The sequence below is a fragment of the Magallana gigas genome, chromosome 2 (assembly GCF_963853765.1).
Source record: "Magallana gigas chromosome 2, xbMagGiga1.1, whole genome shotgun sequence".
NCBI classification, from domain to species: Eukaryota; Metazoa; Mollusca; class Bivalvia; order Ostreida; family Ostreidae; genus Magallana; species Magallana gigas.
The window spans coordinates 58,071,024-58,085,874 of NC_088854.1; the positions used below are offsets into that span (position 1 = coordinate 58,071,024).

Sequence of the window (14,851 nt, forward strand, 5' to 3'; positions counted from 1 at the left end):
TATATTATACAAAATTATTGCCTTATATCATAATTAAGTCGGAGACCTTCATGGAGATACTAAGTTTCAACAAGAAAATCAAACTTCATACGTCAGTATTTCAGTTGAGGATACATCAAAGGTATGATATTGCCTCGTTCACGCTTGTTTCTTCGAGCACACTCTACCCTATTGCCTTGTGCTTTCAATGTGACGTTACTAGCGTCATGGAGATACTAAGTTTCAGCAAGAACAAAAAACTTCATACGTCAGTATTTCAGTTGAGGATACATCAAAGGTATGATTTTGCCTCGTTCACGCTTGTGTCTTCGAGCACACTCTACCCTATTGCCTTGTGCTTTCAATGTGACGTTACTAGCGTCTCTTTGATTTAGAATATAGCTGTTTGTTTTCTGATCGCAGTGCTACAAATAATTTTCTACAGGTAAACATCGATAAGAGAGGTCCTTGGATTTCAAACATTTGTAAAAGAAAGAGTATTAAAAAAATTTGTTTATAATTTGAAAAAAGGTTCAGTTAAATATATTTTGTAAACGATATTTTAAAATAACTGAAAGGTTTGAGTTCAGTGGTAGCACAGAAGTCTTCTCCTTGACTAATAAATTTGAGAAGGGTTAAAACAACCCCCACCCTGCTGCCTCTCCGCATCATGCTTCTCAGATCTCATGTGTCTCGCCTTTCTGAATGATTGTCTCTCATTGTTGCAACCTTTTTCAAGAGATGACATGTACATGTAGCAAGGGGAGCTTGAACTTCACTCCTAAAATTAATATTATTATTGGTGAACATTTTGCACATTAAAACCAAAACCCCACGAAGATTTCAGAGATTAGGAACTCGGGACAAGAAAACAAACTTTTTGTTGACAAAAAGTACATGATGCACCTTGCGTGCAAGATATATCTCTGATCATTTATCACTCTCATGAAGATTACATATATTATCAGGACATCCTCAAAATTTACATATTTTGCCTTCTTACTAGTTCTTAATCCATATGCATTCCAATTAGAAAATGAAAGTAGCATACGTGGTATTGGACTACAGGTTCCAATTGTTTGCCACAAGTGTCTAGACGCCGAACTGCAAAATATCCAAAGCTGCCTTTTTGCCTCGAACTTTTAGTTTTAGATATGCGGAAAAACCTTTTTGGATTATTGTTTGTATATAAGCTTGTTTGTACGTCCGATCACGCAGCGCGATACTGCTATTTTTTTTTTCATTGTGGAAGACTACAAGTGGATTTACTATATCTGTTAAGAATTCAAAAGAAGATTATACGTGTACATGAATCGTTACAGTAAGTGACTGTGAAATGTGCAATCATCTTTAAATAAGTTCGATTTGGGAAGCTGGCTTTAAAATTTTTTTGGATGGGGGCGGGGTGGAGGCGGGGGTCATATTGTCTATATGAAACGTGTTTCATAAATAGGGATGTATTTTTTCATACTAAATAAATTAGTTTGCTTCAAATGGGTCCTTAACTTGTGATTTATTTGGATGATAGCATGTCTTAACCCCGTTACACTTATATTGTTAAATGTTTTCAAAGAGTTCTTATTTATCTCATTAAACTTGTTACTATTATTTTTTAATATAAAATTCATGAACTATATGTTTATATATAGTCGATAATGTTGTTTAAGATATTCAATAACCACGTGATTTATATGAGACTGTATTTTTGATGTATATATATTTTTAAAAAGCTAAAATTATCGATCAATTTTTAATCTTAATCTGAATTATATTCCACAATCATGTGATTGATAAAAGAAATGCATACTTATATACCACATTGTTATCGATTACTTGAAAAGAATTGTAAATAGTTTTTGAAGAAATAAAGGTTTTCAAAGGTATGATATCGAAGATCAGAAATTGTTTATGATTTAGTCCTGTATGACATTTTGTTTTAAACTTTTACATCCCTTACAATTTTTGAAAGAAGAAGTTAATTTGTAACTTGCAAAAAAAATGAAAAAGTCTAGATTATCTGTTTTGAAACGCCTCTCTAAACGCCTTCAAAACACAACAAAAACAGAAAGTTTACTTAGATTTTGCATTGCAAACGACATGAAAAGTAAACGGATAATAACGTTGAAAAACTGTGCGCGAATGAAGAAAAGATTTATAAATTTACCATTATAAATCTCCGATTTCAAGAATTTTATTTTTGTTTTAGTTAATTTCTAGTTAATTTCTCTAGGTAAAAAACAGATGAAGAGTCAATAAAGAAAAACTGGGATTTTTTCCCTTTTATCGATTTCAATTGTGTTTCTTTAAGAATGTGTATTTTCGCGAAAATTCTTCAAAATGCGACTTTCTGTTGTTGGTTTTTTTTTTACAACGCTTCCATAATTTCTATCAGTTGGGCTAACGTACTTTAATCCCTTTAATCCCTTGTCTGCATCGCTAGTTATGGCATTTCTGTAGCAGGCATATTAAATGAAGTGAAAAATCACAAGTGATAGATAAGTCCCTAACGTGTATTTTGAGAAGATTGGAATAAGAGCAAAGGTCATTATGTAATTAAACCATGATCGTCAGGTTTTATTAGGGTCTTCCGTTTCCAACGGAAGACCCTCTTGTTATTCTATTGTTTCTTTTTATTAGGGTCTTCCGTCTTCAGCGGAAGACCCTTCTATTATTGTAATGTTTCTTTTTCACTTTTTAGGGTCTTCCGTCTTCAGCGGAAGACCCTTCTATTATTCTATTGTTTCTTTTTCACTTTTCTTATTGTTATTAGGGTCTTCCGTCTTCAGCGGAAGACCCTTCTATTATTCTATTGTTTCTTTTTCACTTTTCTTATTGTTATTATTATTATTATTAAGGTCTTCCGTTTCCAACGGAAGACCTTATTGTTTTCGTTCGGTTTCTTTTTCCCTATTATTATTATTATTATTTTTCTTTTTTTTTCTTACAAATTTTGTGCACGCGATTTCTCAGAAACGACTCGACCGATTTTCATGAAACTTCTAGATATAATAGATAATGATCGGAACCTTATAGGTTTTTAATTATATTGATGACGTCACTTCCGTTTTCGAGATATTGACGTTTTAGCGATTTTTAGAGGGGTGGCTTGTTCCTCTAACTTCTCCTAAACTATAAAAGATATTGAGTTCAAAATTTCATGGAATGGTAGACAAAAGAGTGTAGATTTGCAATTTTATTTTCATTTTGATCTGGATTGAAAAGCGCCGAAGCTCGCCTGGACCCGAAAATTGAGTTTTAATAAAATGTCGTATTTTTTCTGGTTTTCTTTCTTTATCTCTTTTCTGAAAAATATTTTGTTAAGACATGTAATGTAAAAAAGGTTTATATTTACTGGACCTTTCATTTGATATTAAGAAAAAGGGGCTGTCCCCTCCAATTAGGGGACCAAATGGCTCTAAAGTCTTTTATCTGTAGCCCCTTACTGAGAGATATTTTATGAAAGGTTATAGAAGCAAATTTGTTTATCTCACAGTTATGTATCTAAGTAATGTAATGATTTTATCATGTGTCACGTGATTAAGGGTTTTTAGGGGCCAAAAGTCCAAAATTTTGATCACCCATATCTCCGAAAGGATAAATATTTTGAAAGGCGGTACAGAAGAAAAGTTGTTCAACATCATGTTCTCAACAAAATGCAACCTTTAAAATTTCGTTAAACGGCCCGTATAAGGAGATTAGGGATCGGCCCCTAAAACCTTCATTCTCAAATATCTCTAGAATGGTAACAAATTTCTAAACACTTGTTGAACAAAATTTGTTTAGAATTAAATGGCCTTTCATTTGAAATCAAGAAAAAGGGGCTGGCCCCTCCAATTAGGGGACCAAAGGTCTCTAAAGTCTTTAATATGTAGCCCTTTACTGAGAGATATTATGTGAAAGGTTATAGAAGCAAATATGTTTATCTTACAGTTATGTATCTAAGTTATGTAATGATTTTATCATGTGTTATGTAATTAAGGGTTTTTAGGGGCCGAAAGTCTAAACTTTTGATCATCCATATCTCAGAAAGGAAAAATATTGTGTAGGTCAGCACCGGAAAAAAGTTGTTTAAAATGATGTTCTTAACGATATGCAACCTTCAAAATTTCGTTAAACAGCCCCTTTAAGGATATAAGGGATCGGCCCCTAAAACCTTCTTTCTCATATATCTCTAGAACGGTAACGAATTTCGAAACACTTGTTGAACAAAATTTGTTTAGAATGAAATGGCCTTTCATTTGATATTACGAAAAAGGGGCTAGCCCTTTAAATTAGGGGATCAAAGGGCTCTAAAGTCTTTTATCTATAGCCCTTTAATAAGAGCCATTTTGTGAATGGTTATTAAAGCTAGATTAGGTATAATACGTTTATATATCCTAACAATATAATGATTTCCTCTTGTGTTAACCAATAAGGGTTTTTAGGGACCAGAGGTAAACAAGATTAATTTTTTTCATCTTAATTGGAAGAAATGCAAGTATTTAAGAGAGCAATGTAAGAGAACTAATAAAAAGCGATACAATAAAGCATAAGTACTTCACTCTTTTTTCCATATCATGTTTTGTTGTCAAAAATCAAAGTCGATGATGTCAAATTTTCCATCTAAAAATCAGACGGAAGACCTCCTCGTTGCTCGCAACGAGATCGTGTCTAGTTATTATTATTATTATTCTTTTTTTTTCTTACCGATTTTGTGCAGACGATTTCTCGGAGATGGCTGGGTCGATTTCGCTCAAATTTTCAATATAAACGTGTTTTTATCTAAACCTGATATATAATTTTTATTTTTTGAAAAAACACTTCCGGTCAGAAGTTATCGTCCGTTTACGATTTTAAAAAGTCGATTTTGTCTGTCGGGTTTCTCAAAAACGAATAAAGATAAAAGGCTGAAATTTTCAGAAATGATAGATCTACCGTTTTTCTAATGTACCTCGGTATAGAGAATGTCCGCCGTTACTTCCGGTTGTCACCGGAAGGAAATTTGAAAAATTGAATTTTTCGACTTTTTTATTTTTCAATATTTTTCTTTGAAATTTTTACACCTTATAGTGACCCTTTTACTGATTAAGAATATGTAATTAGTTTTAAAATCGATCAAGGCATTCTCGAGAAATTAAGCGTCAAAGTTCTGAAGCGGAGTCCGAGTAGCTCAGTCGTTATAGTCGTGGACATGGCCCAGGCGACCCGGGTTCAAGCCTCGAGTGCCGCAAAATTTTTTTCTCTTTTTTTCGCTTAGATCTACGATTTTATCTTTGAATTGATAAGTTTAATCTTATCTTTTCAAAAATTGGACGGAAGACCCACTCGTTGCTCGCAACGAGATCGAATCTAGTTAGGGTTTTCCGTTTTTCAACGGAAAACCCTTCTGTTATTCTACTGTTTCTTATTATTATTTTTTTTTTTTCCCGCAAATTTTGTGCACGAGATTTCTCGAACATTTTTTGTCTGATTGCTATGAAACTTTCAGGGTATGTAGATGATATTAATATCTCTAGACGTTTTTTTCAAATTTTTAAAATTCACTTCCGGTTATGAGTTATTGCCCTTTAATTGAAAATTGGGGGGTCTTTTGTCCAGAGTTGATCTCGGGAACTACAGGTGAGAGATGCATGAAATTTGGCGAAATTGTCGGTAACATTTTATAATTTTGCTGGCATGAAAATTTTGTTAATTTCTTTGTTAGTTTTTGAGCTATTTGTCGCCAAAGTTTAAGATTTTTTCGGGGCTGAAATTTTGTTGCTTTTTGTATTATAACCTTTAAACTAAAAATATTTTGTTAATACATATAGAACAAAAGTTGTTTAGAATAACGAGAGCTTTCATTTAAAATTAAGAAAAAAGGGCTGGCCCCTATAATTAGGGGTCAGCAGCTCATACACGTATTTTTCTGATAGCAAAAATCGTTATCATTTTATGAAAAAAAAATAATTTAGTTATTGTTGATATATTAAATAATGTCATTTGGTATCAAATTAAACAAGTTATGTCCTATATTTTTTTTCAAATTTCATATAACAAATATGTGAGAATCGTACATGAACGAGTTAATATGTCTACATAGACACACAAGCGAACAAATGCCACATTAAGGCCCAGGCATTTACTGCATTACGTTGTGTTGCGTCTTAGATAAATTGTTGTGATTCAATTTCATTTTTTTCATCTATATCATTTATGAATTCAATGAACACACATTATTTAAACGTTCTATGTGCAACTATTTGTCGGGGCGCCCCTGTTTGTGACCCCCGCGCGCGCGCGCCGAATGTAAACAGTAACGAACGGCATTGTAGAAAAGAGAGAGCCGTAATGCAGAAGAGAAGTTGTGTATTCTTTCGGTGTACACATGCATTTTCAATTTGCTGTGAAACATATGAACATGCACAGGGAACAATACTACATATTTGTTTAAGGAGGATATTTTTCTCGTGTGAATCGTTTACGAGGAAATTCTGACAGCCACACTTCTGTCGACGATCAGCCGTTGATAAGCTACGAGTAATAAAGGAGAAAAGATGGACATTAAAGTGTGTGATTTATGTGGATGTTACTGAAGAAGGTGAGGCTTTTACTCCTTTTAAAGTTTCTTGTTAACTGGTTAAAATTTAGTATATAGTATAGATGTACATGTAAGTACGTGCACACTGTTAGATGTTTTTGTTATGGTGTGGGTGTTTGTTTACTAACGTGTAATTTTTACATGTTTCATGGGTGTTTAGACTCGCTCGAGGTTCATGGGGGACTGGAAAGGGTAACTGAATTTATCTATTTAAAAAAATAACAGATTGTGAATTTTCAACTCAAAATTCAAAGCAGGGTCTAATTAGAAACATATCATATATTCTTGTGCAGAGGACTCCAATTGTAGTCATGAATACCCTGTAGACATAACTTCAAGTAAATAAAATTGTATACTTCAGACTTCAGAGTTAAAACATGACTTTAATATCTTTATGATGCCGATCATTGTATCATTAAAGAGGTATAGCAGACCAACGGGTACCCGGTACATGTACTTGTACATGTAGGTTACAAGTTAGAACTATGCCTACCATTCTACCAGTTCACATAATTTTTCTTGTTTAGCAGTTATGATGTGTACTTAAATTGTCCTTGTTAATGTTTTAAATGTAATTTTTTATTCTCTTTTTTTAATCTGACTACTGGCAGTACTGCGATCAGTTCTCGCCGAGGACCATTTCTCGCTGGTGCACTGTTATATCATATTTTCGTATATAATTTTATGTGTTGATAAAATGACGTAACAATGCACTGGTGAGAAATGGTACTCGGCGAGAACTGATCGCACGCCAATATTGATTAATTACAGACAAAAACTGAAGGTTGCGAGTCTTATTTTTAATTGAACAACATTGTTTAAAATAATTCTTTATATTTACATTCTACTGTGTTTTTCCATTAAATTCCGTGATGTTTAAATGCCTCTAAATGCAACACCTATTTACTGCGTATGAATTTACAAGTAATTTACATAAGTAGTTCTCAAACAGTGATTTCTGTAATATCGGTTAAAAGATGTATTTTTAAGTGTTGTCAAAACACCATGTTTTATAATTATTCAACAAAAAAGTTGACTTTATTGTTAAAAGCAACATATCAATAGTTATTTTTCATGGATTATATTTCATGCTTGTCGATCTCATCTCAACAGTCTCTGTGATAACCAGTTTAAACCGGTTTTACAAATCAGCTGTTCTTGCTGTTACTAATTTACTCCCTCCGTGATTTGCACTTCATATCGATTTATTTTAGTAAACAATTGATTTCTTCAGTAAGGGAATGTAAATATAAGCATTAAATGATTTATTTTTGACGTCGTCGTGTAAATAACTGCCGTCAGGTGAGCAGACAAATAATCATAACGCGCTAACGCGCGTTATTCAATTTGTCTGCTCACCTGACGGCAGATATTGACACGACGACGTCAAAAATAAATCATTCAATGCTATAATATATGTGACGATCAGACCGGTTTGAATACCAGTGCCAGATAGCTCAGTTGGTAGAGCACCTGACTAGAGATTCAGGGGGCCCAGGTTCAAATCCCTTCATTATTTCTCCCATCCTGTTACAATATTGGTGTTGTGACCAACCCCTGGAACTAACAGGTTAACTCGATCCTGCCAGGGATGATCTTCGAGGCTGAAGATCATTTAAGGGGGAGGAATGTGACGGTCAGACTGGTTTGAATACCGGTGCCAGATACATGTAGCTCAGTTGGTAGAGCACTTGACTAGAGATTCAGAGGGCCAGGTTCGAATCCCACTTTGTGTCGTCGTTATTTCTCCCATCTTTTACATATACATGTATATCAGATATATGACAGATGATTAAGGTCATCACATGTTTTGCAAGATGCAATAAGTGTTAAAAACCTTTACTTTACAACAGAATACATTTAACGAGGCCGAGTACAGAACGAGTACGCACGCTTTCGCGCAGCGTTTCATTTGTATTGTGACGTCATCTTTTTGCTAGGTTGACGCCATGGCGTGATAGTTTCAACTGCAGATATTCAGCGAAAATTGTTGAAAATATCTCGTTTGATGCGTAAAAATAATGTTATTTAGTGGAATAAACATAAATGTCTCGAAGTATAAGCTATATTTGGGCTCGGGTCGAAAACGTGAAGAGGGTTCAGCAAGCCTAGCCTTCTGTCACGTTTTCTTAACCCGCCTAAATATAGCTAAATTCATATATTTCAGACAGTAACCATGTATTTTATATCAATGACCCTTAATATGTGATGTTATATATTTTTTTATTACTTAAATATGTCTGAATGTTTTAATAATACTATTTAGATCACCTTCTCCGCTTTTGTCAAATAAAAAATAGCCATTATCTGACGAATCTGGGAAATTGGGCATACAAAAATCAACTTTGATAAGACCCCTGGAACAAACCAGGAGGTAAAAGGTTTTTTTTATTTGACCATTAGATGCCTTTTAGCAATAACTTTAATATGTAGAACAGAAAAAGAAATCCCTAGGGCAGAAGTTTTGAAAAAATGTAAAAAATATGCAAAATTGATACATTTCAAGCAAAATCCCATAGGGTCCTATGTTAAAGATTAACACACTTTGAGATGACCCCCTAAACAAACGGTGTGGTAAATGTCTTATTTTTTAATCTCAAAATAATAATTATATCAGTAGAAATTCATGTAAAAAGTTTCATCCAAAAATCTAGGGCAGAACAAATTAGACCCGGCCTCGTTAAGTGAATATTTATGTTTCCTGTTATTATTTGGTGTGGTTTTCTTGACAGTGTCGCATAAACAATTTACCCGCTCCTAAAACACAAACTTTCTTTTTGTGGATTCAGCTTACCGCTGATTGGCTGCTGGTGCAGCAGACAAATAAGATATGCAAGCACAAAACACAATGAACTTATCAGAGAATGAGTTGAGTTTATTTAAACTGTTGGAATTTGGGTATTTTTTTTAAAATGTATACTTGTGACAAAACATATACCGGTATGTGGTACATACAGCTGTAGCTTTATGAAGAAAATTTTGGTTAGACCATATATACCTATCATGCAAGTAAATGATATTTACAAAAAACTTGCAATTTATGGCGCACGAAATATACGCTAGTTTTATAAAGATTGACATACATGTAATGTACCACATTCTTTGAAAAATAATCTATTAAAAATTCTTCATCAAGTTTACTCATACATGTTTTATGCTTATTACACGTAGTATTGTTTTTAAAACATGTAATTTATAAGAAAATAAACAAAAACCCTCGCTAAATTTATTTGCAAACAAAAAATACACAGTAGAATTGATAAAAAATGGTATACCAGAAGCTAATACCAGTACATGTACTTTGACGCTGTTCGGTGGGTAGTATTTGTTTGTAATTTACGAATTGAAATATTGACTGTTGCACTACAAGTATGGTAATAAACTCTCTCTCTCTCAAACTCTCTCTCTTTTTCAATTTGATAAGTGTTTATACCTATGAAAATTTTTTAATATTATATTATGACTTGATATGCAAATTTTTGATCTTGTACTGCCTAAATGTTATGTCGTGTATTGGGATATGTCATACTTATAACACTGCATGGTCAGTGTATTTTTTACAGAAATACTATGCATATGTTAATGTAAACACAGCTATTACTAGTACATGTATGTAAACACAGCTAATTATTTTTTTTATTTATTTCAGCTCAAAACAGACTCTTGTTACCACATGGCTTTTACCGGTACCTGTTGATTCTTGTGGGTCAGCTCCTGAGATTAACCTGTCACCTCTATCCACATGCATATTCCTTGTGTTCTACAGACTATTTACCGGTAATTCAAATTAAATCCAATAATGCATGAACAATAATGGAACTTGAAGAAAGCATCATGCCATGTTGTGGTTTGTGTTTGATAAGAAATTATGAAAACAAAATTAAGGCTGTTTAAAGAAATTCATAATTGCTGTGAAAATTTGTTTTTCAATAAAAGTATACAATTATGTTTCCTTTATTTTTTATTTCATAAAGATATTTAGATGTGTTTACATAATTGAAAAATCCCCCCCCCCCCTCTATTTAATTGTCTGCATTAAGATTACATGTAGGATATGTAAATGTACATTTGACTTTGAAATAACATCTGCTATGATAATTACTTTTGAAATGAACAAGAAACAACCTATTTCTACCTTTCTAAGGTATATATGCATAAAAAAGTAGAAAAACATGTCAAATTTGAACATTTTTCATTGAAATCAACTCTGTCTCCAGCTACCTGGGTGTGTTTGAATTTAATTCTAATTTAAGGCAGATGTCTAACTTGTAGGTTGTAACTTACTGTTTTAGCATGGTTAGAAGGAGACTAGAAATCAGAATAGATTAGATATTCACTAAATATGATTGTTAGCTTACTTTTTTCATGAAAACAAGAAATCACAAGCAGGACAGCTGTCTATTTGTTAATTGAAATGGTACAAACCATACAATAAACAAATAAAGAGCACATTTTAGAATCATTGATGATTGTTTTCAAATATGTGTGAGAAATGACTCAAGGAAATTGCCACATGTTTCATAAAATTAGGTAAAACATTTCAAACCATGACTTTTTATGAAAATCAAAAGATTGGGGGGTGGGGGTATACATGTAAGGGTATTTCTAAGTGATGTGAAGCTTTTATCATGATTATATCATGTAGGCATATGTTGTATTGAATAAGGTTTCTTTTTAAAGGTGGTTGAACAAAAGTTGACATCTAAAAGGTCAGATAAAGATGTTTTACTATGGAGAACCCTGTAAATCTGTGTTTACTAAAGGAAATTGGAAATGGTGGGTTCACTTAAATGGCCATATTTTTATTAAACCTCAAAGGAATTGGCAATATGTGGTATTCTTTTTCTCAGAATTGCATTAGCTTTCTTATTCTAAGACAAACCGTCTTTTCATAAAAATGTTAGTGCACTAAGTTAAAGGTACAAGGAACAGTTTCGGATAAAGTATCGTCAATATTTTTGTAAAATTGAGAGTGACTGTACTTGAAGGTTTATCATTGTTGCGTAGATTCATGAAATGAATTTTAATGATTATCAATAGTTAGAGGGATGTCTCTTGTTGGAATTGGTAACCAATATTAAGGCCCCTAATTTTAAGTACATGAGAAGCAGAAATAAATTGTGAAACTTGCGGCTATGACAGATGTGTTGACTTTACAGTGAAATTGAAGGTTACAAACGGGAGATAATATAACATGAAATGTAGGTGGATGGGATATTATATGCCTATTTAGTATTTACTGGGTATGAGGACAATAGCAAGTTTATTGTCCCCCAAGACAGCAACTATTTAATGAGGCAAAGCCAAGGGAAATAGTTGCTGTGGAGTGGGACAATAAACTTGCTATTGTCCGAATAGTCAGTTAATTGGTATTTCATTATACAGAAGAAAACTTTATTTGTCAGCGATGCAGAATTTCTTGATGATAAACAAATTAGAGTTAAATCAAACTTTGTATTTAATGCGGCGATCTTATTAGGTCAGAGGTGTTCCGAGTTTAAGGTGATATGGGACACTTCCATGTTGTGATGTATTGTTTATCGAAATAAACAATAAAATAAAGTGTAATTATATAAGTACATGTAGTTTCTTTTCAAAAATGGTCACCTAACTCCTTAACGCAGTGGGTTAGATGGTTTACTAGGAACCTGTAAGTCATGAGTTCGAATCCCGCTGGGGTTTTTACAATTTTTACCTTTTCAAATATTTTTAAAAGCTATTTTTTGGTTAAATATTGTAAAATTTGAAATTTCTTAACCGGTGAAAAGTTTTCAATTATATAGTACTTTAATCCACATTAATATCGACAGATGTTCCATACCACCTTAAAAAGGAGGGAAATCAAATTCTGCTGATGAATGGTTTTGATGACTATTCACCATGGGCAGATAGCATGGATACTATTTTAAATTAGATAAAAAGGCATGTTTATGCGGGCGCCTTCTAGTGATCAATTTGTCCATCTGTCCATCCGAGATTGCTTGACTGGAGCATAGCTTCTCTCCCCTTGGCCCAATCTGGCTTATACCTCATCCACAGGGTTCCTTTGGTTGAAGGATGCGCAGTGACCTTGAACCATGTTTTTAGGTATAAGGTTAAGGTCATAGCAGAATTATATATATAAAATCCTTGTCTGGGGCATATCTTTTTTCCCTTTGGTCCAATCTGGCTAATACTCGCAGAGTGTCTCGATGGTTAAACGATGTGCAGTGACATTGCATGAAATTTCTAGGTAACGGGTGAAGATCATATCGGATCATGCAAAAATCCTTTTTTGAGAGCATATATAATTTCTACTAACCCCTATTTGGCTCAGACTTCACATAAGCAGAGCTTTTGAGTAAAGGGTGAAAGGGTGTGTAGTGACCTTGAACCTATTTTCAGTGAAAAGAAACTGTGAAGGTCATAGCAGAATTATATTTTTAAAAATCCTTGTCCGGAGTATATCTTCTCTCCCTTTGCTTCATTCAGCCTCATACTTCACCCACATGATGCCTTTGTTCAAAATATATGCAATGACCTCGAATGATATTTGTAGATGAAGAGTCAAGGTCATATCAGATCACACAAAAATCCATATTTTAAGAGCATAGATATACTCTCCTTTTAGCCCCTATTTGGCTTATATTTTACCTTTACAGAGTTTATTGGTTAATGGCGTGCAGTGACCTTTAACCAAGTCTGTCAATGTGAAGGTCATAGCAGATCTTTTTAAAATTAGTTTTAGATAGTAGATTATTTTCCAAATATGCTTAATCTTGGTCAGATTGAACAAAAATGCATGTATGTTAGGGGGAATGAAATTGAATTAAAAGTTCTATGCCAGCTGGAAAAATTTCAAGTTATAGGTCAAGGTCAAAGCAGAATTCTCTGAAATAACATAAGCGGGGCCCTTTGAAATGTTCACCATTTCAATGTTGTCTGGTTCATAGTAATTTTACATAGAAAATATTCACAGAAGTACAGTAAAGTAAACTTTACATGGATAAGTTTCTGACAATTAATGATGCAACGAGCACACAGTACGAAAGGTCAACCTTTTGAAAAGCAGTGAAGAGGAAAAGTTGCTCAGAATTATGTTTTAAACAAAATAGATTTTTTACATAAATTTTAATTTTGCATTTTGGGTTAAGAAAAAAGATGTTAGTTCCAGGTAAAGTAAACTTGTACCTAAAATGAAGTCAAATTTGTTAAGTCGTACTTAAACACATTGTTTTTTTTTTTTAACTCGTTCTTGAAACTGTGAAGGGTTTTTGGTTAAGTCGTACTTAAAAACATTCGGATCATGTTAAGTTGTACCAAGAATCATTCGATTTTTCTTTATCTTTTTGTACTTAGGTTTCTTTGTTACTAGATTAAGAACTCTGCTTCTTAGACGTACTTCTAGCGTTGCTTTCGACATTAGCGGAAAACCCACTCGTTGCTTTGCAACGAGCTTTGCTCTAGTTATTATTATTATTCTTTTTTTTTCTTACCGATTTTGTGCAGACGATTTCTCGGAGATGGCTGGGTCGATTTCGCTCAAATTTTCAATATAAACGTGTTTTTATCTAAAGCTGATACATTTTTTTTCATTTTTGAAAAAACACTTCCGGTCAGAAGTTATCGTCCGTTTACGATTTTAAAAAGTCAATTTTGTTGGTCGGGTTTTTCAAAAACGAGTAAAGATAGAGAACTGAAATTTTCAGAGATGATAGATCTACCGTTTTTCTGGTGCACCTCGGTATAGAGAATGTCCGCCGTCACTTCCGGTCGTCACCGGAAGGATATTTCAAAAATTGAATTTTTCGACTTTTTTATTTTTTAATATTTTTTTTTGAAATTTTTACACCTTATAGTGACCCTTTTACTGATTAAGAATATGTAATTAGTTTTGAAATCGATCAAGGCATTCTCGAGAAATTAAGCGTCAAAGTTCTGAAGCGGAGTCCGAGTAGCTCAGTCGTTATAGTCGTGGACATGGCCCAGGCGACCCGGGTTCAAGCCTCGAGTGCCGCAAATTTTTTTTCTCTTTTTTTCGCTTAGATCTATGATTTTAGCTTTGAATTGATAAGTTTAATCTTATCTATTCAAAAATTGGACGGAAGACCCACTCGTTGCTCGCAACGAGATCGAATCTAGTTTTTTTCTTTTTCTTTTCTTTACAATTTTTGTGCAGAAGATTTCTCGGAGATGGGTGGTCCGATTTTTGTCAAATTTTCAGCATCGATCTATTATTATATAAACTTGATACGCTTTTTTTTATTTTGTAAAAATCACTTCCGGTTCGGACTTATCCGCCATTTTGTCATTTTTTAAAAAGTTCTTGTCCAC

General features: G+C 33.4%; 1 long non-coding RNA gene across 2 annotated transcripts; it reads left to right on the forward strand.

Moving 5' to 3' along the window:
* Positions 1-6,002: 6,002 nt before the first annotated feature.
* On the forward strand, positions 6,003-10,481 carry LOC136273194 (uncharacterized). 2 transcript variants are annotated; one of them, XR_010711407.1, is made up of 2 exons: positions 6,003-6,730; positions 10,188-10,481. It is a non-coding gene; the product is annotated as an uncharacterized lncRNA (long non-coding RNA). The 2 variants fall into 2 exon arrangements; XR_010711408.1 differs by having other exon boundaries at positions 6,003-6,538.
* The last annotated feature ends 4,370 nt before the right edge of the window (positions 10,482-14,851 follow it).